Here is a 6,505-nt window from a genome sequence, read left to right as displayed (position 1 = left end):
AGCCTCAGATTCCCAAGGTTCCTCATTGAGGAACTCATTGGAGGCCAGTGGACGTCCAGTGAGGTCTTCCTCAGTGGCGTTCACTGCCTCTTCTTCCTCCCAGAATTCGGCCATGTTGATGGCCTTGCACTCTCCTTTTGGATTTTCTTCAGTATTACTTGGGAGAGTGCTTGGAGAAAGTTCAGTAATTTTCTTGCTCAGCTGACCCACTTGTCCTTCCAAATTCCTAATGGAGGATCTAGTTTCAGTCATGAAACTTTGAGTGGTTTTGATCAGATCAGAGACCATGGTTGCTAAGTCAGAGGTATTCTGCTTAGGACTCTCTGTCTGTTGCTGAGAAGATGATGGGAAAGGCTTGCTATTGCTAAACCTGTTTCTTCCACCATTATTGTTATTGAAACCTTGTTGAGGTCTCTGTTGATCCTTCCATGAAAGATTTGGATGATTCCTCCATGAAGGGTTGTAGGTGTTTCCATAGGGTTCTCCCATGTAATTCACCTCTTCCATTGAAGGGTTCTCAGGATCATAAGCTTCTTCCTCAGATGAAGCTTCCTTAGTACTGCTTGGTGCATTTTGCATTCCAGACAGACTTTGAGAAATAATATTGACTTGTTGAGTCAATATTTTATTCTGAGCCAAAATGGCATTCAGAGTGTCAATCTCAAGAACTCCTTTCTTCTGACTAGTCCCATTGTTTACAGGATTTCTTTCAGAAGTGTACATAAATTGGTTATTTGCAACCATTTCAATCAGTTCTTGAGCCTCAGTAGGCGTCTTCTTCAGATGAAGAGATCCTCCAGAAGAGCTATCCAAGGACATCTTGGACAGTTCAGAGAGACCATCATAGAAAATGCCTATGATGCTCCATTCAGAAAGCATATCAGTGGGACACTTTCTGATCAATTGTTTGTATCTTTCCCAAGCTTCATAGATGGATTCTCCTTCCTTCTGTCTGAAGGTTTGGACTTCCACTCTAAGCTTACTCAATTTTTGAGGTGGAAAGAACTTTGCCAAGAAGGCATTGACTAGCTTTTCCCAAGAATCCAGGCTTTCTTTAGGTTGAGAGTCCAACCATGTTCTAGCCCTATCTCTTACAGCAAAAGGGAATAGCATCAGTCTATAGACCTCAGGGTCTACCCCATTAGTCTTGACTGTGTCACAGATTTGCAAGAATTCAGCTAAAAACTGATGAGGATCTTCCATTGGAAGTCCATGGAACTTGCAATTCTGTTGCATTAGAGAAACTAATTGAGGCTTAAGCTCAAAGTTGTTTGCTCCAATGGCAGGGATAGAGATGCTTCTCCCATAGAAGTCGGGAGTAGGTGCAGTAAAGTCACCCAGCACCTTCCTTGCATTGTTGGCATTGTTATTGTTTGCGGCTGCCATGTGTTCTTCTTCCTTGAAGAATTCGGTCAGGTGCTCTAAAGAGAGTTGTGCTTTGGCTTCTCTTAGCTTTCTCTTCAAGGTCCTTTCAGGTTCAGGATCAGCCTCAGCAAGAATGCCTTTGTCTTTGCTCCTGCTCATAAGAAAGAGAAGGGAACAAGAAGATGTGGAATCCTCTATGTCACAGTATAGAGATTCCTTTAGGTGTCAGAGGAAAAGAAGAGTAGAAGACAGGAGTGGGAAAATTTGAACTTATCAGAGAGAATGGAGTTCGAATTTTGCACTAAAGGATAGTGTTAGTCCATAAATAGAAGGATGTGAGAAAGAGGGAAGTGATTTTCGAAAATTAAGTGGGAAATTTGAAAACATTTTTGAAAAACATTACTTAATTTTCGAAAATGAAAATGGAAAAAGAAATCAAGTGATTTTTGAAAAAGACTTTGAAATTAGAAATCAAAAAGATTTGATTGAAAGCTTAATTTGAAAAAAGGATGTGATTAAAAAAAGATATGATTTGAAAACAATTTTAAAAGATATAATTTGAAAACATTTTAAAAAGATTTGATTTGAAAATTAAAAACTTGACTAACAAGAAAAGATATGATTCAAACATTAAACCTTTCTCAACAGAAAAGGCAACATACTTGAAATGTTGAATCAAATCATTAATTGGTAGCAAGTATCTTTAAAAATGGAAAGAAATTGGTTTTGAAAAAGATTTGATTGAAAAATTGATTTGAAAAAGATTTGATTTTGAAAAGATTTTGAAAACTTAAAAAAAATCTGATTTGGAAACAAAATCTTCCTCCCTTAGCCATCCTGGCGTTAAACGCCCAGAATGGTATCCATTCTGGCGTTTAACGCCCAAAATGCTACCCTTTTGAGCTTTAAACGCCCAACCAGGTACCCTGGCTGGCGTTTAAACGCCAGTCTGTCTTTCTTCACTGGGCGTTTTGAACACCCAGCGTTTTCTGTGCAATTCCTCTGCTGTGTGTTCTGAATCTTCAATTCTCTGTATAATTGACTTGAAAAGACACAAATTAAAAATATTTTTGGATTTTTGATAATAAGGAAAAATCAAAATGCAACTAGAATCAAATAACAATGCATGCAAGACACCAAACTTAGCAGTTTGTATGCTACTGACACTAACAAGATGAAAATGCAAATGAGACACACTAGACATTCAAGTCAATAGAATTCAAAGATCAGAGCAAGTAAATCATCAAGAACATCTTGAAGATCACCAAGATACATGAATGCATGCAATTGACACCAAACTTATGATGAGACTCTAGACTCAAACAAGAAATATTTTTATGATTTTTTTTAATTAATTTTTTTTTTTGTGTTTTTCGAAAATGAAATGGAAAAGGTATCAAAATTCTTAATGAGAATTCCAGGAATCAGTGCAATGCTAGTCTAAGACTTCGGTCCAGGAATTAGACATGGCTTCACAACCAGCCAAGCTTTCAAAGAAAGCTTCGGTCCAAAACACTAGACATGGCCAAAGGCCAGCCAAGCCTTAGCAGATCATTGCTCCAAGAGCAAGATTGATAGAAATCATCAAGCTCTTGTGGTGATAAGTTGAAACCTCGGTCCAATGAGATTAGACATGGCTTCTCAGCCAGCCAGATTTCAACAAATCATCATGAAACTCTAGAACTCATCTTTAAGAATTTTGAAGAAAAAATACCTAATCTAAGCAACAAGATGAACCGTCAGTTGTCCAGCCTAAACAATCCCGGGCAATAACACCAAAACTTGATGTTGTTGCCGGATCTTGGCACTGATGTTACCAAAGCTTGCTCAAAACTTGAACAATCCCCGGCAACGGCGCCAAAAACTGGGTTGGGCGAAATTGTGAACAATACTTTTTCACAACTCTCATAATCCCCGGTAATGGCTCCAAAAACGTGGTAGCTCAATACCATGGCATTACACAACTTCGCACAACTAACCAGCAAGTGCACTGGGTCGTCCAAGTAATAAACCTTACGTGAGTAAGGGTCGATCCCTCGGAGATTGTTAGTATTGAAGCAAGCTATGGTCATCTTGTAAATCTTAGTCAGGCAAACTCAAATGATAATGGTGATGAACGAAAATAACATAAAGATAAAGATAGAGATACTTATGTAATTCATTGATAGGAACTTCAGATAAGCGCATGAAGATGCCTTCCCTTCCGTCTCTCTGCTTTCCTACTGCCTTCATCCAATCCTTCTTCCTCCTTTCCATGGCAAGCTCGTGTAGGGTTTCACTGTTGTCAGCAGCTACCTCCCATCCTCGCAGTGAAAGCTAATGCACACACTCTGTCACAGTGCTGCCAATCACCGGTGTGGTTCCCTCCCCTACCGGAATAGAATCCAGTGATTCTTTTGCGTCTGTCACTAACGCCCAGTAGGTTACAGGTTTGAAGCACGTCACAGTCATTCAGTCATTGAATCCTACTCAGAATACCACAGACAAGGTTAGACCTTCCGGATTCTCTTGAATGCTGCCATCAATTCTTGCCTATACCACGAAGACTCTGACCTCACGGAATGGCTGGCTCGTTTGTCAGGCGAGCACTCGGTTGTCAGGCGATCAACCATGCATCGTGCAATCAGGAATCCAAGAGATATTCACCAAGCCTCAAATGCTTGTAGAACAAGAGTGGTTGTCAGTCACTTTGTTCATGGGTGAGAATGGTGATGGGCGTCAATCATCACCTCCATCAAGTTGAAGAACAAGTGATATCTTGGAATAAGAACAAGCGGAATTGAATGGAAGAACAATAGTAATTGCATTAATACTCGAGGTACAGCAGAGCTCCACACCTTAATCTATGGTGTGTAGAAACTCCACCGTTGAAAATACATAAGCATAAGGACTAGGCATGGCCGAATGGCCAGCCTCCCAGTGATCTAAGATCAAAAGTGATCAAAAGATATAAAGATCCAAAGACTCTTAATACAATAGTCAAAGGTCCTACTTATAGAAAACTAGTAACCTAAGGTGTACAGAAATGAGTAAATGACATAAAAATCCACTTCCGGGCCCACTTGGTGTGTGCTTGGGCTGAGCAATGAAGCATTTTTCGTGCAGAGACTCTTCTTGGAGTTAAACGCCAGCTTTAGTGCCAGTTTGGGCGTTTAACTCCCATTTGGGTGCCAGTTCCAGCGTTTAACGCTGGGATTTCTTGAGGTGACTTTGAACGCCGGTTTGGGCCATCAAATCTTGGGCAACGTATGGACTATCATATATTGCTGGAAAGCCCAGGATGTCTACTTTCCAACGCCGTTGAGAGCGCGTCAATTGGGCTTCTGTAGCTCCAGAAAATCCACTTCGAGTGCAGGGAGGTCAGAATCCAACAGCATCCGCAGTCCTTTTTGGTCTCTGAATCAGATTTCTGCTCAGGTCCCTCAATTTCAGCCAGAAAATACCTGAAATCACAGAAAAACACACAAACTCATAGTAAAGTCCAGAAAAGTGAATTTTAACTAAAAACTAATAAAAATATACTAAAAACTAACTATATCATAACAAAAACATACTAAAAACAATGCCGAAAAGTATACAAATTATCCGCTCATCAGCGATCGCGAGACCCACGCGATCGCGTCACTCCTCTTTTTCCCCTCTCATGCGATCGTGCGATCCACACGATCGCATCATCCCCATTTTCATCCCAACCACGCGGCCGCGTGGATTCGATAATATAACCCCCCAGCCACGCGAACCCTATCAGTCGCGCAGCCCCCCTTCACCCCTAACCCTCTTCCCCTTCTCTCTTCTTCTTCCCCCAGCCATCGCCGGCCAGCCGCCACGCCACCACCCCGACGCCGCCGCCGCCCAGACGCCACCGCCGTACCATCCCCCTCCCCTTCTGTCTTCTTCCTTCTTCCTCTCTTCCCCCCTCTCCACCACTGCCAACCGCTGCCACCGCGCCCCCCCTCTCCGCCACCCACCCGCAGCCCCCCTTCTTCTATCACTAACCCTAATACCCCCCTCCGCCGCCACCGCGATGCCGTGCCCCGCCATTGCGCCGAACGCCGCCGCAGCCACCTTCTTCCCCGTTCCACCCCTCCCGCCTACCAGGTTCCGCAATACGCAAATCCTTTTTATCCGTTTGTCGTTTTTCTATAATTTTTTTCCGTTTCTGTTCATAATTAGGATAGATAGATATGCATGTTGTAGTGGAATTTTTAGGTTGTTTGGTAGCTTAGGCTGTGGTTAGTGGATCTAGGTCTGTTTACTTACACTGTCCTTGTTTCTGTTTTATCATAACTGCAATTCTGCTGTTCCTGTGACCTCGTTCATATGCTGTGATTTCTTGCATTTGCTGCTTGATTACTCTAAATTTTCCTGTTTCTATTCATTACTGGTAACTGCAGCAAGTTTTTAATTCATCTGAACTGCTATGATTGCTGTTTTTTTTCTGGGACAACGCCGGTATGAGAGATTGGAGCGCCACAGTAGGCGACGCTATTCCCATCTGAAGCTGATGATCAGACAGGGCGCCGACATCCCCTCCGAGCCCGACACTCCATCAGAGCCATCAGAGGAGGAGGAGGATAAGCACGAGGAGGAGCCTCATTCCCAGGCAGAGACTCATTTCCAAGAGGAGACTCATCAGCAGGCAGCCACAGAGCAGGCTACCCCGCATCAGGAGGTTATGCCCCAGATAGAGGCTGCGAATCCAGAGATCCCGATACAGTCAGCCCCACCTCTACAGCAGCCAGACTCCCAGCCCACCACCACTGAGACTCCAGCTGCCATCCCTACCAGTGATGACACCCCTTCACACCCGGCTTGATTGAGCATCGGGGACGATGCTTCCTTTTAAGTGTGGGGAGGTCGCCATCTCTAACGTTTATTTTGGTGAACCACTACATACTTTTTCTTTTATTTTGGTTATTTTTCTGTATTTTTCTTTTTACTGTTATTTTCTGAGTACTTATACATTGCTTTTATATATTTTTACTCTATTTTCTGCATTTTGCATCTTTAGTTCATATTTTAGCCCTTTAGTTTGTTTTAGTTATTTAGTTTAGTTTGCAATTCTGATTTATTAGTGGATTAATTAGTATAGTTTACCCTTTTTAGCATAAGATAGTATAGTTTAAATAGAAAAATATAA

General features: G+C 42.2%; 1 non-coding gene across 1 annotated transcript; it reads left to right on the top strand.

Annotated features, from left to right (window-relative positions):
• The first annotated feature begins 873 nt into the window (after window positions 1–873).
• On the top strand, window positions 874–981 carry LOC112718721 (small nucleolar RNA R71). The gene has a single exon (XR_003161048.1). It is a non-coding gene; the product is annotated as a small nucleolar RNA R71 (small nucleolar RNA).
• Window positions 982–6,505: the final 5,524 nt, after the last annotated feature.

The sequence above is a fragment of the Arachis hypogaea genome, chromosome 10 (genome assembly GCF_003086295.3).
Source record: "Arachis hypogaea cultivar Tifrunner chromosome 10, arahy.Tifrunner.gnm2.J5K5, whole genome shotgun sequence".
NCBI lineage: Eukaryota > Viridiplantae > Streptophyta > Magnoliopsida > Fabales > Fabaceae > Arachis > Arachis hypogaea.
This window is presented reverse-complemented; position numbering and strand designations above follow the sequence as displayed.